The following is an 18652-nucleotide window of genomic DNA, read 5'->3' as shown; positions in this document are numbered from 1 at the left end:
CCAGCGGATGTTGGCAATTTGATCTCTGGTTCCTCTGCCTTTTCTAAAACCAGCTTGAACATCAGGAAGTTCACGGTTCACATGTTGCTGAAACCTGGCTTGGAGAATTTTAAGCATTACTTTACTAGCATGTGAGATGAGTGCAATTGTGCGGTAGTTTGAGCATTCTTTGGCATTGCCTTTCTTTGGGATTGGAATGAAAACTGACCTTTTCCAGTCTTGTGGCCACTGCTGAGTTTTCCCAATTTGCTGGCATATTGAGTGTAGCACTTTCACAGCATCATCTTTCAGGATTTGGAATAGCTCCACTGGAATTCCATCACCTCCACTAGCTTTGTTCGTGGTGATGCTTTCTAAGGCCCATTTGACTTCACATTCCAGGATGTCTGGCTCTAGGTCAGTGATCACACCATCGTGATTATCTGGGTCGTGAAGATCTTTTTTGTACAGTTCTTCTGTGTATTCTTGCCATCTCTTCTTAATATCTTCTGCTTCTGTTAGGTCCATACCATTTCTGTCCTTTATCGAGCCCATCTTTGCATGAAATGTTCCTTTGGTATCTCTGATTTTCTCGAAGAGATCTCTAGTCTTTCCCATTCTGTTGTTTTCCTCTATTTCTTTGCACTGATCACTGAAGAAGGCTTTCTTATCTCTTCTTGCTATTCTTTGGAACTCTGCATTCAGATGTTTATATCTTTCCTTTTCTCCTTTGCTTTTTGCTTCTCTTCTTTTCACATAATAATAAGGTGTTATTAAATTACGTGAGTTGTGCTATGCTTAGTTGCTTTGCCATGTCTGACTCTTTGTGACCTCATGGACTGTAGCCCACCAGGCTCCTCTTTCCATGGGGATTCTCCAGGCAAGAATACTGGAGGGGGTTGCCATGCCCTCCTCCAAGGGACCTTCCTAACCCAGGAATCGAACCCAGGTCTCCCACATTGCAGGTCTCCTGCATTGTGAATTCTTTGTGAATTCATTCTGAATCCTGCAAGGTGAATTCTTTACTCTCTGAGCCACGAGGGAGGGCCATGAATACTGGAGTGGGTAGTCTATCCCTTCTCCGGGTATCTTCCCAACCCAGGAATCGAACTGGGGTCTCCTGCACTGCAGGCAGATTCTATACCAGCTGAGCTATCAGGAAAGCCCCATCACTAAATTATACTTTGTAGTAAAAAGAATAATCAAAAGACATTAAAAATATGATAGAAACCAACATAAGATTTTATCAAAATCATTCATTAAAATCTAAGTCTGAAGTTCAGTGCACACTTTGTCGAATTTGAATTGCTTTTCCTATTTTGAGTCTTTAGTTAAGGTTCCTTGAGAAGAGAATCTGAAATCACAAAAGGAAATCAATACCACAGTTGACCAAGGCCAGGTTCAATACTGCTGCCCACATTGGAGTGCAGTGAAGGAAAACAGTATTCATTAGTCATATAATAACTACATGGCCTCCCGCTTATCTCAGAAATTTCTCCAAGGAACACAACCATTTCCCTCTTATTATTTCTTATTGATTTTTACCACCCATCAAGAGGCAGAGAGGAGTTGTTATCGAGGAAGGTGAGACCAGAGAGGGCAAAAGGAGTGGGGAATACTGCACAGCTCCTCAGATGTGATAGCACACAGGCATGCAAAGCTTTCAACTCATAGCTCATTTTTCTGGGTATTCAGTTCTCTGATCCTCTGATCCAAGCTGATTCTGTGAGAGTAAGAATTCTATTTGCTCACCTGAAGCCTAGGTTCAAAAGAATTTGAGGGCAGATCACTGGATTGATAATTCCATCATTATCATTATTATCCTGTTGTTATTACACATATTAACATATATACAAATATACTAATATTATCATAATTTCAGCTATTTTTTAATTATGAATGATTATCACAGCTAACATTTACTTTCATCATCAGTGAGCTCTCCCCTGAGCAGCCAAGGTTTTCAGAGGATCCCTGAGATGTCAATAGCAGACAGGACCTGTTTCTTACAACATGTGAAGAAACTTAACACATGCAGTGTTTAAGTGTTCTGTTCTAAGGGTTTTACATTCAGTAAGTCACTTAATTCTCAGAACAACTCCATGGGGAAGGTATTTTAATGAAAGCCTCTATTTAACAAATGAGAAACTGAGGCATGAAATCTAGGAAGTTATACAAGGTCACATAACTATGAAGTGGTGGAAGGGAACTTGAGAAAGCAGTGTGCTTCTAAACGCTCAGTCACGACTGCTCTGCAAACTGGCTTCACAGGAGATGAAGCTCTTTCAAAGAGGAACATTTTAACCTAGATTTATGTTGTTCACAGAGACCCCTTGTAGCCAAAGCGTAGTAGAGGTAGCAATTCTGATCATTTCCTAAGTGGTTAGGTTTTATCTTGCCAATGACAAATACTAGCACTTTGTCTTTATCTAAGATCATGATTTTATCAATCTTTTAAGATCAAAAAATTGCGGAAATACTATGTATCAGATCCTATTAAGACCTTAAAAATACTATGTTCATATATTTATTGATTTGCTGAATGTTTGGTATATTAAAACATCTGGTCTTGTTCTAGGCATGAGGCACAGAACATGACAATCCTTGCAAAGCCTGTGCTCTTTTGTGCTTTCTTCTGGTGCAGAGTTTCTCAGCCTAGGCCACTGTGAACATTTTGGGGCAGATAAGTATTTTTGTGGAGAGCTCCCTAATCTATTGTAGAATGTGTAGCAGGAATCTAGTCATGGGAACCAAACATACCTCCAGGTATTGCTAAATGTTCCCTGGGGGGAACAAAACCACCCCCAGCACCACTGTTCTAGTATAAATCAAATTGAAAATAAATGAAGAAGTGAATCAGCAAAAGATAAAAAGGATCACATTGTGAAAAATTGTTCTGCAAAGTATTAAAAGACTTATATTTTAGGAAACAATAGTGTGGCTACTTTACACTGGATGGTCAAGACGACCTCTTTGAGGAGACAGCATCTAAACTCAGATCTGAATGTCAAGAAGGAAGATTAAGGAAAATAGCATTCTGAGTACCGGGTGAACTAGGGCAAAGTCCCCGAGAAAGCAAAAGCTTTAACTCGTTCCAGGGTCAAAAAGCCCAGATGGATAGGAAAGAATGAGAAAAGAGAGAGTAGTTGAAGGCCAAATCACAAAAGAAAACACAGCACCAATCCACAAACCATGCAAAAGGCATCCACTGGAGAGCTTCAAGCAGAATACTCTACTATGTACAGGGTGGACTGTAGAGAGATAAGAGTAACAGCAAGAAAACTGGAGAGCTGGAATACTGCTGCAGTATTAGAATGGAAAACCAGTGGTGGATTGGAAGAAGATGGTATAGGTGGGGGTGGAGGAAAATGAATTATCTGATTGAGTGAACAAATGACATTTATCAGAACTTGCTGATGTACTGAATGTGATAAGGAAGACAGAGAAATACCACCCTTCCTCCTTCCTTTTACTCTCTGGAACAAGAGAACGAACAGTGGTTGAGAAGAGTGAGAATAGAGTGAAGGGAAGACATTCAGACCTAAGAGTTTTAGTTTGCCTCTACTTAATTTTAGTTTGCTGCTGTGCTTAGTCACTCTGTGGTATCTGACTCTTTGCAACCCCATGGACTGTAGCCTGCCAGGCTCCTCTATCCATGGAGATTCTCCAGGCAAGAATACCAGAGTGGATTGCCACGCCCTCCTCCAGGGGATCTTCCCAACCCAGGGACTGAAGCCACATCTCCCTCACTGCAGGCAGATTCTTTACCATCTGAGCCAGGGAAGCCTAAGAATACTGGAGTGGATAGCCTATTCCTTCTCCAGGGGAACTTCCCAACCCAGGAATAGAACCAGGGTCTCCTGCATTACAGGCAGATTCTTAACCAACTGAGGCACCAGGGAAGCCCTTAGTTTTAGTTTGCATATGTTAAATCTGAGCTGCCTCTTAGACATTCATGTGCAGATACCATGTACGCAGTTGAAGCTCCAGGGTCAGGCCAGAATTAGAGACAGAGTTTGGGAATATTATCTTAGGTATTATATAGTTTTTAAGTCGAGGGTCTGGATTAATCTATCCATGGAGACTCACTTGAAAGACAAAATAAAGGGACCCAGGAAAAAAAATAGCAGGACTCACCAAGATTTAGAGATAGACCCTGAAAGACAGGGAAAGTAAAGGAAGAAAGTGAGAAAGAATCAGCCATGAATACTGAGGAAGGGTGACAAGCTGGATGGAAAAACTACGTTGATTATCAGGAATTACCTGAAATAAACTGCCAAGCTTAAGGAAGCTACAAAAGGAGTATTTATACAGATATCTCATCATTAAAGCACTTCTGCCTTAAGAGAGCTATCAGATACCTAATTTGAGAACAGAAATGAGGGCAAATCCTGGAGTATGCTTATTAGCCTGCAATGTCTACATCTATCTGTTTAATATTATGGCTCCTTAACCTTAATATAAGTTAACAGAGCACACTGTGTGCAGAAGCATTATCCTAAGTGCTTTTTAATCAACAGTCACTTTTTTAGTCCTCTCAACTAGCTTACAAGAAAGTACTAGTAAATGAAGAATAAACACGGATATAGAGCTCACTGTGAATCCAGCCCTGTTCAAGCACATTATATAAATTAACTCAAGAGACAGGAACTGTTCATATTACCATTCTCATTTTATAGATGAAGAAACTGAGGCAGGGAAACTTTAAGCAGATTGTCCAAGAACACACGGCTAGTAAGAGGTGGATCCAGGTTTGAACCCAGCAATCTAACTCCATTCTGTGCAATTTACCATTGAACTACATTGCTCCTGTTTAGCTACAGGCATTTCTCAAGTGCTATTAACAATTATACTAAGCTAATTTTACAAATGAGGGGACTGAGCCTTGACAGGGTTAGGTTACTTCACCAAGATCACTTGGATAATGAGTGGTAGATCTGTGTTTTGAACTTACGTCTCTCACTCCTAACTACTATTAAGCAAGAACCATAATCAGCAAGATACAGGGAGAGAAACCAGAATTACAAGAGAAATATGAGTCTGTGATTACACTTCTCTAAATTAATGGAAGAAAGAGAAACAAAATGAAGATCAAGGCTTTAGCTAAAAGACACCATGGCCTTGCTCTTGAAAGCAAATGCCAGTTTCTCTTTATTTCTTCTGTGGACACTTGGGGTTGGGTGTCATTTGCCATTCTTAGCACCTGATAACCCTGCTTCGCTTCCAAGGAACCATCTCCTTAGAATGGACCACTCTGCTTTTTAGTGTCTTCCCTTTTTGAACAATTCAAGTTTTATTAAATTTTATTTTTATTGAGATAGTTGATTTATAATATTATATTTATTTCAGGTGTGCTACATAGTGATTCAAAATGTTTCTACATTATACTCCATGTAAAGTTATTATAAAACAATGGCTCAAGAGGGAGGGGATATATGTGTACATATGGCTGATTCAGTGTTGTACAGAAGAAACCCAGGCTTTCCAGGTAGCTCAGGGGTAAACAATCTGCCAGCAATGCAGAAGACGTGGGAGACTCAGGTTTGATCCCTGGGTGGGGAAGATCCCTTGGAGGTGAAGATGGCAACCCACGCCAGTAGTTTTGCTTGGAAAACTCCATGGACAGAGGAGCCTGGCAGGCTATAGTCCATGGGGTCGCAAAGAGTCAGACACAACTGGGTGACTGAGCACGCATAGCAGGAACTAACACAACATTGCAAAGCAATTATATTCCAATAAAAAAAAATTAAGTAATGGCTATATTCCCTGAGCTGTACACTGTATCCCTGTAGCTTATTTGTTTTATATGTCACAGTTTCTACCTCTTAATCTTCTACCCTATCTTGTCCTTTTCCCATTCCTTCTCCATACTAGTAACCACTAGTTTGCTTTCTATATCTGGGAGTCTGTTTTTATTTTGTTATAGTCATCATTTGTTTGTTTTTTAGATTCAACATTTAAGTGAAAATATAGAGTATTTGTCTTTCTCTGACATTTCATTAAGCATAATACTTTGTAGGTCCATCCATTGCTGCAAAAGGCAAAACGTCACTCTTTTTAAAGTTAGCAGCATTCCGTTGCATATGGACCACATCTTCTTTATCCATTCATCTGTTGATGGACATTTAGGTTGCTTCCTTATCTTGGCTATTGTAAACAATACTGCTATGAACATTGGGGTGTTATGTATCTTTTCAAGTTAGTGTTTCATTTTCTTTGGATATATACTCAGGAGTGAAATTGCTGGATTGTATGGTAATTCTTAGTTTTTAGGGCAGTCTTCTTACTGCATTCCATAGGGACTGCATTAATTTACATTGCCACCAATCGTGTACAAGGGTTCTTTTCCTCCACATTGATCAATTCTGTTTTCTATTCAGATATCTATCTTTCAGTTTATTTTTCAGTAAATCATACCTGCACAATGAATGTATATTAAGTAAATAAATGAATTCTATAGAGTGACTGTATGGATCAAATTAGATAATGCTTATAAACCACTTAGTTCTGCACAAGGACCACAGGGACTGCTCAATAAATGGTAGCTACTCTGTTATTCTTCTTATTGCTCTTATCATCATTTTAGTTATCATTATGGATGTTTATTATAGGAGAGGAAAAAATGTATAGATACATAGTAAAGCCCCAAATATGAGCCTAGTCACTGGAAAGAATTCATAGAGGAAAGAAGGAGAGATTATTTTCCTGCCTTTCATTAGGGTGACCAGTAGAGAGTTCAGAGGGTATGACTACAACTCAGTATGGCACATCTTCAATTCAGAATCTCTCATTGGAAAAGACCCTGTTGCTGGGAAAGATTGAAGGCAGGAGGATAAGGGGGCGGCAGAAGATGAGATGGTTGGATGGCATCACCGACTCAATGGACATGGGTTGGAGCAGGCTCCAGGAGGTGGCAAAGGACAGGGAAGCCTGGCGTGCTGCAGTCCATGGGGTCCAGAGTCAGATACCATGAGCGACTTAACAACAACAACAAGGTGTGGTCTAGATTAATTGTCATATGTAGATTGGCTTAAATATAAAAATGAAGAAAAATTTTACTTAAAATAATAGTTTAATAACACTGCTATTTGGTTTATTTCAAATACACAGTTCTAAAGTACCTAGTTACTATTTTAATTGCAATAGATTGCAATAGAAACTAGAAAATTCAGATAAAATGAAAACTCCAAATTAAAATTATTTATTATTAAATAGTTTTATGGATTACATATGAATAATGCTTCCCTAAATGTATGCATATATATAGAGAGAGAGTTACTCTTTACTATTACTAAATTATTTAGTGTTTAGTTACTATTTAGTATTACCAAACTATTACTTGAGTCACATATATCCTTTTAGAATTTTCCAATCAAATTTGTATTTTCCTTCCCGCTGTACACACATGTGCACACACAAACATATCCACATACTGTATTTTTAGGGTTGCATGATTTTGTGGTTCTTAATAATTCTGTCTATATATATAAATAGGACCTTAGACCTCTTTGCTATTAGCAAGCATCTGATCCAGAATAAAAAGCAACAAGGCCTTTAGAACTGTATAGGACATTGATTTTTCCGACTACACATTAGCTTTTCCGTGTTTCATCCATCAGCTTCAGGTAGGGCGTCACTCCTGTTTCCAGATGGAGAACACATCGCCCAGCCCCAGCCACTCAGCAAAAGGATTTCGCTTGCCACGACGACTGGTTTAGGAACAGTGGACATACGACCTGTGCCGTGCTGTGCTAAGTCGCTTCAGGCCGGTAACCCACCAGGTTCCTCTGTCCGTGGCTTTCTCCAGGCAAGAGTGCTGGACTGGGTTGCCATGCCCTCCTCCAAGGGATCTTCCCACCCAGGGACTGAACCCATGTCTCCTGCATTACAGGCAGATTCTTCACCACTGAGCCACCAGCGAAGCCTGTGGACGTGTGACCTACATTGGTCCAATTAGAATGCATCTCAGGACTAAGGTAGGGCCTCTTTTTCCTGTTAGACCTGAAGCTACACATGGAGCCTGCAAGTGAAACTAACAAGGGTCACTTTCAATGTGATATGGTAAAAATTCCAAGAACTTATGGTAATTTTTGAGCCCCTAGATCATTATCTGCATACGTTTGTACTCTGGCCTCCTCAATCACATCAGCAAGATAAAAATTCCTGTTTTGAATATAGCTGATGGACAAAGTTTTGCTTATGTGCAGCAGAAATCCTCTTAACCATTACAAGCACAAATCACAGAAGCCAAACGAGTTTTACTTCTAACAGTTCCCCTATGTCCTTTTTTCTTAAAAAGAAATTCCTTTTCTCTATAAACTAATGGGCAGAGGGATTGAACACGCTCAAACTCAGGCCAGCCAAGAACACATGGCCCCTTAGAACAGATCATGCCATCTGTCTCCTGCTGGAAAGGCCTTTCTTTCTGTATGTTTCAAATACCCCTCTGTGTCAGGGATCTCTAAATGGCAAAAGTTGTTCTAATTCCTCAAGCTCAACAAGCAAACAGAAACTATAAAATTTTGATGACCATCAATCAGGGAAGAAAATCTTACAATCGGATTACAAAATTTCCCTCATGAGATGGTTGCACTTGTAAAAGACATCTGTGGTTCAGAATAACAAGTTATTTCCCCACCAGTTCTCATCAAGCTTAACAAATACCTAACACATAGAGTAGCCCCTTCTATTACTGAACTCTTTGTTCTATTAGGCATCAGACTCTCTCAGCACACCAAAACGGTGCCCACCCCCGCTGGAGGCAATAATATCGCCAGCCATCCTTGCCATGGGCCAGTATGACAGAGCTTTTCCCAAAGTAAAACACAAACTTGGTATCAGAAAAAAGGCATCAGAAGACCTTGTTTGAAAACTAGAGCAAAGAGAAAAATAATGCAGTCATATATTCAAGGGGCCTACTAAACATGTATACACTGTTTTACTGTATTGACATTTTGAAGGTATCACTTTATATCTATTTTAAAACCTTGTTGTGTTCTGTAATCTTCCTAGCCTCTCATACCCAGAGCAATTTATCTGTACTTCTCTTGTGGAATTTATCATTTGCTACTGTTATTATCGCTCTCTGTGTAGTGTAAGTCTTATCTTTGCTACAAGAATTCAGACTCCTTGAGGGGAGGAAGCCTGTGTATCCCTGTATCTCTGACATGACATAACACAGAAGCTTGTAGATACTGGCCTTCCATAAATACTAGAAAAATGAAAAAAATGTTTAAGTGTGTTTTTTAAAAAATCAGGGTAAACCTGAATGGAAACAGAAAACTTTTCTTCTCTTGTTAACGTAGATTGGTTAGAACAAAGTTGTAAAAGTTATTTAGTAAAGGATTGAAGCTCAAATTTTGGTGAATAAATCGTTTTTCATAGAAACCCAGTTGTTTCATAATATATATAAACTCACTTATTAATTGAAGTAATATTTTTAAAAGCTATTGATAAAACTAAGAATAGAATAAAAATTAGAAAGTGTTAGTTCCATGGAGAGACAGAAAATTGCTGTTTTTTCGGTATTTTATTCAGCCAGTGACATCATGGAATTTATTTCCCCAATCTTGCTTAATAGGACATGAGGGAAACGCAGGGCGGTAAGAGTAGAGAACTGCCAACTGAGAAGGTGCTTGTCCCCTAGCAAGCTAAGCAAAGAGAACTGAAGAGTTTATTTTTATTTGCTTTTGTGGTAGGGAAATTGAAATCTAGAAGAGGAAAAAAACCATGAGAGAAAGAGAAGGTAGAACTTTTCTCAATTCCCAAAGAACAAAAGACAGAATTATGAATGAGTCCCAGAAAGCCTGCTGAGATGAAAAGACACCATTTTGACCAAAGAATTCTTCCTTTCAGGCCTCATAGTTCATCTTAAAAACATGAAAACCTGAATTAAGAACAGTCAAAAATTAGTGTGATATGAGCAGAAAGTTGTACCGTGTTCATTGGTTTCATTCAAACCTAGCTCTAAAATACGTAGATAGTTTAAGACACTGATATCTCCAAAGTCTACACTTTTCTACTGGAAAATGTGGGAGTAGTTACTTATTATTTTACCTTGTATTGAAAAAGAAATTATTAGATCCAAGTGGGATGGAATTGTTAAAATAAAGCATAAAACAAGGGGCCAATAACGGTGGTAGATGACTAAGAGACCCTAAAATTCTAGTCAATGTGCAGTTAGTGATAAACAGCAATTTCTTACCAATTATACTTCATTAAAGCTGGATGATTGTATGTAAAACTTGTAGGAATTTTTCTACTATAATTACGTTTAAAAAGGAAAAAGAAAAACAAAAACCTTTCCTTTGAGCTGGCTCCCATTCATATAAATAAACATTACAAAATCACAAATCCCCTCAGTAAAGTACAAAGAATAAAGAAAAATATTTATTATTCTTCATTCTATAAGTAGAATCCTCGGTTCTATAAATAAGTACATTTGTATTCAACAAAATAAGTGTATTTGAATTAATTGTAATAAAAAAAAAATGTTTCTTCCATTCTTTTTTTCTTCCTTTTCTCTGTGTACATGTTATCCTAGTCCGCAGTTCAGGCATACAAAAGAAACTCTATTTTTTCTTCCGTAGAAACATATTTTACCCTTCAAGATTTGGATAATGTCATGAAACCTCAGCCAATTTGATTGTTTCCCTTCTCTTCTCCCTGGGGAAGCTTCTGAGTTCCAGAGAGGGTTTGTACAAGCTCCATGGGTCAAGATATGGATTCTGTTCCTTAGTCTCATTTCTCCATGCAGGCACCAATTGGTAAGTCCATCATCTTCTTTTGTCTTTGCTCATAGGTCCACACAGGTAGCCAAAGTGATAGGCTCAATTTCCACTCACATGAGCCCTTCAATATTGTTTCTACTGTTTCTGTGCAATACTTGGTTTTAGAGGAAGCATTCAGCTTCTACGTCACTCTGGGCCACCCTCTGAGGCTTTGGAAAGATGTCCTTGGATGGGGAAATAATAGAAATAGTGAGAGACATCATTTTTTTGGGGGGTGGTTTTCCAAAATCACTGCAGATTGTGACTGCAGCCATAAAATTAAAAGACTCTTGCTCCTTGGGAGAAAAGTTATGAGCAACCTAGATAGCATATTAAAAAACAGGGACATTACTTTGCCAGCAAAGGTCTGTCTAGTCAAAGCTATGGTTTTTCCAGTAGTCATGTAGGGATGTGAGAGTTGGACTATAAAGAAAGCTGAGTGCCAAAGAATTGATGCTTTTGAACACTGATGTTGGAGAAGACTCTTGAGAGTCCCTTGGACAGCAAGGAGATCCAACCAGTCCATCCTAAAGGAAATCATTCCTGAATATTCACTGGAAGGACTGATGCTGAAGCTGAAAAGCCAATACTTTGGCCACCTGATGTGAAGAGCTGACTCTGGAAAAGACTGGAAAAGACCCTGATGCTGGCAAAGATTGAAGGTGGGAGAAGAAGGGGACAACAGGATGAGATTGTTGGATGGCATCACTGACTGGATAGGCATGAATTTGAGTAAGCTCTGGGAGTCGGTGATGGACAGGGAAGCCTGGTGTGTTGCAGTCCATGGGGTTGCAAAGAGATGGACACGACTGAGCGGCTGAACTGAACCTTGGATTGAACTCAACAAACAACCATTTCTGGGGATACCACTGCTTCCTGGAATTCAGTGTGTTCTTGTGTTCAGTTGTGTCTGACTCTTTTGCAGTCCCACTGACGGTAGCCTGCTAGGGTCCTCTGTCCATAGAAATTAAAGTCAAGAATACTGGAGTGGGTTGCAATTTCCTTCTCTAGGGGATCTTCTCAACCCAGGGATTGAACTTGCAACTCTTGCATCTCATGCATGAGCAGGCAGATTCTTTACCACTGCACCATCTGGGAAGCCCAGCCCAGATTTCAGTTTAGATGAATTTATTCCAGAAAAGATGGACACAGTGATGGAAGGAATGTGCAGAGTCAGCAGCGGAGGGGGAACATTTTCTTCTATCTCATCATGTTTTTCCAAACATAATTGGCTTGGAGCCCTCTCAATTCTATTAAAGGTTTTAGGCTGGAAACCAAAGTCAGGGAAAAACTGGCGTCCTAATTTTTTTTTTTTTTTCTTTCTGGCTTGCCACTTCCCTCTCCTGAGGCATGGACCAGGGGTGCCCTGGCTTTTTGAATAAGAAGAAAGTCCAGGAGAACAGAATTATCAGGAGGGGAGAAAAAACAAATACTGTTTAATATTTCAAGATTTTCCAGAAAATAGGAAAAATGCCTATGAAGGTATATGGAAGAAAATTAGCATAAAGTTGAGTTTAGGTGAAATAAATTAGCATAAATTAGAATAAAGTACTGATTTTGCTGATCTCTTTGCCTCCAAGCACTCCTATAGAAATGAACTTTGAATCTCTTTCAAATCAAGAAATTTGACAAAGGCAGTATTTCCTATTACATATTCTTCTGTAGATTTGGTGGTATGCCCTGAAACATCTCTAGGGAAAAGTTTTTTTTTTCAGAAGAAACTTTCCCTCTATACAATTTATCTAGTACCAATAACTGGTCATCCTGGCCCTTGGATGTCTTTCTAAGACATACAGATAAAGTTCTTTTCAAACTCTTTAATAAATTAATCCTTTCCAAACCAATGTGGACTTCCCTGCTGGCTTAGCTGGTTAAGAATCTGCCTGCCATGCAGGAGACCTTGGTTTGACGCCTGGGTTGGGAAGACTCCCTGGAGAAGGGAATGGCTACACATTCCAGTATTCTTGTCTAGAAAATCCCATGGACAGAGGAGCCTAGTGGGTTACCGTCCTTGGGGTTGCAAAGAGTTGGACACACCTGACCAAGCACACTTGGGTTCTGATGAAGTGATAGAAACATATTTCTGAGCATATAAGAATTAATGTTCTAGCAATTATGGTGAAAAAGGCACCTGGTTCCCTGTAGGTAGCAATAGCAGAGCTTCTGGCATCCAGACCTAAGTACAATAGAGTATCATAGGCCAAACAGTGATGGAGCAGCATTTTCCCACAAAAGGTCCTTTAGTGGGCCTAAAAATTGTCCCTGTATTTGTGACTGAAGAATCTAGTACTCCTGCCCTCCTGGAGAGTCATAAGTTGCAAGTAACTTTTCATAGATTTCTTTTCTGGTTAGAGTTGCTATTACTTGAAATGTAAAACACCTTTACAATTACTGAACAAATAAATAGTTAATCAGAGAGTATTACATTTATATGTTAAATAAAAAAAACTATTTTCATTCCTATTGATATGTTAACACTGTTACTGAGATTCTAAAGAGAAGAAAAAACCCAAACATTTAAATACTAGCCATTTTTTATATAGTCCAGTGGACATGGTAACCCAATCTTAGTAAGCTAATAGATTTTCCACTTCTTTTCTTTCCTGTTTACACTTATGGTGCATATGCTTTTGAGTTGTTAAAAAGAGCGAGTTCTTACAGGTATAGTTTTATTATGGTGATTTGTTTTAATACAGTTCTATGAAAGATGAAACTGAACTGCCTAATACAATTACTCTAAACACCAAGGCACTCATTCTGTGAGCAATTACTGACTACTTTCTGTGTATATTGGGTAGCTAAAATGGAATGCACAAAATTAATAATGAGTTAATTCCAGCTACCAGGCAGTGCTCACTCCCACAGCTTCCACGGAAAAAGAATGATATTCAAACTAGAAAAGTTCTGCTTGCATGGCGTGTGTGCTCAGTCTTGTCCAACTCTTTGTAAACTCATGGACTATAGCCTGCCAGGCTCCTCTGTCCATGAGATTTTCCAAGCATGAATACTGGAATGGGTTGCCATTTCCTTCTCCAGAGGATCTTCTGGACCCAGGGATTGAACTCTTCCTTGTCTCTTGCCTCTCCAAGGCAAGAGATTGACAGGTCGGTTCTTGACCAGCTGAGCCACTGGGGAAGCCCCCAAAAGTTCTCCTTATACTTCCATAAGTTTCATTCATTTCTCAAATCAGTTGTTCTTTCCCTGGAAATTATTTATTGCTGAGACTACCCAAGGAAAATATCATCCTGTCCCTATAGGTCTCACTGGTACTATTGAGAATTGTCATTTTACATTAAAAAACAATATTATTATACTGCTTCCATGGACCATGTTAACATAACAACTGTCCTTTGGGAAAACAACCAGATGAATCAGTTAGGTGTCTCCAACAATGGCCATGTGCCTTGTGAGACTCCTGGAGTCTCCCACCCACACTACTCTCATTCTAACTGAGCCCTGCTTTGTGGTATCAATAACTAATTACATTACAGTTCTGCTTCAGTAACATAGATTGATGATTTCATTATACCATTTAATTAGAAATGTTTTTAATTTATCAGGAAGAAAGGGTTTAATTGGTGAAAGAACAGCTGTTGCAGGTCACATGGAAAGAAAATGAGTAACAGAAAATGGCAAACTTTGCGGAGAACTCCAAGGGTCACTTAAGACTTTAGGAGTATATTATATGAAGTATATTATATGCCATCTGTCATATTTAATCTAATAAACACTTCTGAACTTTATCACTAATGTTACCAGTGCAGGATGCATAGGTAGCTGCAAGAAGTACTTGCAGAGCCAAGGTCCACTCTAGATCAAAGAATCCTATTCCCCATAATATGGTATCACCACAGTTTCAAGGTATACAAAGAAGAACTTTAGTCCCTGGATGTAGCTGCTTCATGGATAGTAAACGATTCTTCTTCTGTTGTCCAAAATAGTAGCAGGCATAACTATTTTATTAAAGGAATAACTAGGATTCGACTTGTCAGACTCTAGCTTGATTTCCTCATATCAGTCAGGGATGCTGACAGACTGGAAATTTCAGGAAGGACTTCTATGTTAAGTTTTGACATGAAATTTCTTTTCTGAGAAGCCCTAGTTTCTGCTTTTAAGGGCTTCAACTGATTAGATGAGACCCACATGATTGAGAGTAATCTCTTTCACTTAAAGCCAAACTGATTGTAGATGTTAATGACATCTACAAATACCTTCACAGCGATATCTAGACAGGGTTTTGGGCAAACAGCTGGATATCATAGCCTAGCCAAAAGGACATAAAACATAACCATCACACTTACTGGCAAAAAACCTCCCAGGGTTCTATTTTCATATTTTACCCTCAGCTCTCTAGATAAGAACGAGATGTTTCTGCATGAATGCTATCTCTCTGTCTTCATGTATACAAGGAACACATTAATCAATTATGGTACACTTTTCCACTGAGTGCCGAAATACTTCTCAACCCAGTGCTCTAAAATGCCACTTCCATTTTACTAGAGCTAGCATGCAAAGTAAAATATATTGACTCTTCAGTCCTAAGCAATTGACTGCTTTTAGCTTTTGTTTATGTGCTGATTGTCACAATATAGTTGGGAGCTGGATATTGAAATCATTCAATAAGAATAATTCAAAGAGGCCATGGTCAGATATGACTGAAAAAAAAGAAATGATGGAACTGCAAAATTCCAACACTTGTACAGGGGGATGAAAGGATCCAAAAAAGATGTATCATAAGTCAAGTAATATATAGGGCAGTTAAAGTAAGTATGAACCAGAGAGCGAGACAAAGTTGCTGCAGGCAGTGACAAGAGGGAAGAGCTGAAATTTCATGATCAAAGGGGACAAGGCTGAGTCAAAGAAGACTTCCATGGCAAATCCAAGATGAGTGTTTGGGTGGAGAGGATGTTCTGAGTATGTTAAGGATCTGTCCTGGATTTTAAAAGTGTTCTCTGCCAAGTTGAAGAGCCACAGTGGTGGTTAGTAGAATGGCCACAATTACCATTTCATAAGCCTTGGTTACCATAGTCTTTATAACCTGGGAAGACACTGAGCCTAGTTTTTAGGTTTCCTGGTCAAGACGAGCGAGTACTATGACACAGTGGTCTTCTGCTGCCATCAACCAAGTTCATGGATCAGATCAGACAGTATAATCAATATGCGATTAATCAAAACTATGATTCTAATTGCCACCTCCAACCTATTGAATTTTTACTGGGTTTGACTGATCTTTTATGAATCATGTAGAATCCATGTCCTTTATCCTCATGTTTCTCTCTGTTCCCTTATTTCTCTTCATGAGTTGAACAATGGCAGCCATCACTGTCTCATACAATCAGAATGCCAGAGGTGTCCTTGTCTCAGCATCTCCCTCAACGCCAAAGCACCAAGTCCTATGATTTTGCTCCACTCCTTCCCTTTGTCCTTTGCCCTCTTTTACCTGGACATCTTTCAAGATCCCTTTAGAGAGCATCTTGTCTCCTATGTCTGCCACTCTGATATATATTCCCCCCTTTCAACAGACCAAAGGACCTTAAAACAGGATTCAGGTGTTACTCCTTTCATCAAGGGCTTGTGTGCTTAGGCGTTCAGTCATGTCTGACCCTTTGTCACCCCATGGACTGTAGCCCACTAGGCTCCTCTGTCCATAGGATTTCCCAGGCAAGAATATTGGAGTCAGTTGCCATTTCCTTCTCCAAGGGATCTTCCTGACCAGGGATCCAACCATATCTCCTGTGTCTCCTATATTGCAGGCAGATTCCTTACCCACTGAGCCATCAGGGAAGCCCCCATAATCCTATAAAGTAAGATACAAAGTCCTTAATTTAACATTCTGTGTCTTCTCTAATCTGGAAGGTTAAACCATCTTTCCAGCATTGTCCCCACCAGCATCCTACTCTGAAATTTACAATTCAAAAGGTTATGCTACTTGCCATTTCCAGACAATGACCACTATACACTTCCACACGTGTACTGCCTACTGTTGGTTTCTAAGCCTCTGTTAGACCTTTCTTCAAACTCCAACTATAAAAATACTTCTTTTAGAAACATCTTCCCTGACCTCTTACTACAAGGGAATTCTCCTTCTTTTTAATGAATCTCTACACCCCTTGTAACATATAGCATTTTACTATATTCTATCCAAGAACAGACTGTATTCCCCTTACCATATAAACTCCTTGATGATATGAATCATTTTTTCACTTATCTTTCTTTTACCTATAGTGTCTTTCACCACTAAACTAACTTTCACTGAGAATGTTAATTGTACACTGTATGTCTGGCAAGTGGAATAACACATTAAAGAATGAATCAATCCTTGGAGAAAACTCATTCTTCAGTCACTTCTCCTAATCCACGTGAATGAAAGATTTGGTTAGCAGAGATAATTGCAATCTCAAGAAAATCCCTCAATTTTGCAATAGGCACTTCTCTAGCAAATCCTTTTACTGAAGCAATTTACAAATAGTGAAAAAAATTCAATATGAGTTATCTCCTTCACTCTCTATACTCAGCCTCATTTATTCTTATATTCTTCCATTCAACAGGCATTTGCTGTGTTTTTAATATATTCCAGGCCCAATGCTAGATGCTAGAACTATGGAGGACACAATTCCTGCCTTCAAGGTCTTTCCAGTGGGTGTTATTTTTAAAGTCAACTTTAATGTAATCACAGTAAAGTAAGACAAGGGCTGTAACAGAAATGCAGATGGACTTGGAAGGCAAAGGAGGAATATCTAGATTCAGTGAAGATTTTGCTGAGATGGGATGATCTCAACTGGTAATTTTAAGGAAAAATAGAAGCTAGGTAGATTAACACTTCTGGAGAAGGCAATGGCACCCCACTCCAGTACTCTTGCCTAGAAAATCCCATGGACAGAGGAGCCTGGTAGGCTGCAGTCCATGGGGTCGCTAGAGTCGGACACGACTGAGCAACTTCACTTTGACTTTTCACTTTCATGCATTGGAGAAGGAAATGGCAACCCACTCCAGTGTTCTTGCCTGGAGAATCCCAGGGACAGGAAACCTGGTGGGCTGCCGTCTCAGGGGTCGCACAGAGTCGGACACAATTGAAGCGACTTAGCAGCAGCAGCAGCAGATCAACACTTTAGGAGAAGGGAGCCCTCCAGGAAGAGAAACTGCATACGTGAGAGCACAAAGGCCAAGCCTGGCCTTGCCTCCTAATGGGAAAAGTCTCTTCTGAGCTTACAAAGAGCAAGGTTCAAAGATGAGTTCCTAGTGTCTTCTTTTACAATTCAGGATGCAGTAAGCAGGAAGTCCCAGAAAGTGTGCTAACATGATTGGTGTCCTTGAGGACATGATGCATACCTTAGGCCCTTAAAGTCCTGACTTCTTGTAGGGTTAGGGTTAGGTCACTCAGAGAGTCACCTCATGTGTGAAAGACATTACCGCTTCTGCCCTGCCTCTGGTGAGTGAGTCCACCATTTTAACTTTTAATTTGCAACTTCAGAAGCTTAGACAACCAAGCAATATTGATTTTATTGCATATTCCAAGATATCATCATCATAATTAATCTCCTAGAAAACAATATTGTCTTTGTATTTCCAGAAAAGCAAGGGGCTAAGTTTGTTCTTGGTGATTATCCCCAAAGGGTGCTACTAACCTAAATGTGCTAGTGTATTATTCAACTTTTAACAGTTTAATACAGTTCTTGATTATTAATATGATTTTAATATCTGATACTACAAAAGGATAATAATGTTATAGAGCAAAAACAGGAGGAAAAGGTAAAATTATCATCACTATTGGTAATTCTCTGCTGGTAGGCAATGCTAAAAACATGCTTTATTACTTGGGCCTAACATCACTGCAGATGGTGACTGCATGACAGCCATGAAATTAAAAGACGCTTGCTCCTTGGAAGAAAGGTTATGACCAACTT

Source organism: Bos mutus, chromosome 15, assembly GCF_027580195.1.
Source record: "Bos mutus isolate GX-2022 chromosome 15, NWIPB_WYAK_1.1, whole genome shotgun sequence".
In the NCBI taxonomy this organism is placed as follows: Eukaryota; Metazoa; Chordata; class Mammalia; order Artiodactyla; family Bovidae; genus Bos; species Bos mutus.
This window is presented reverse-complemented; position numbering follows the sequence as displayed.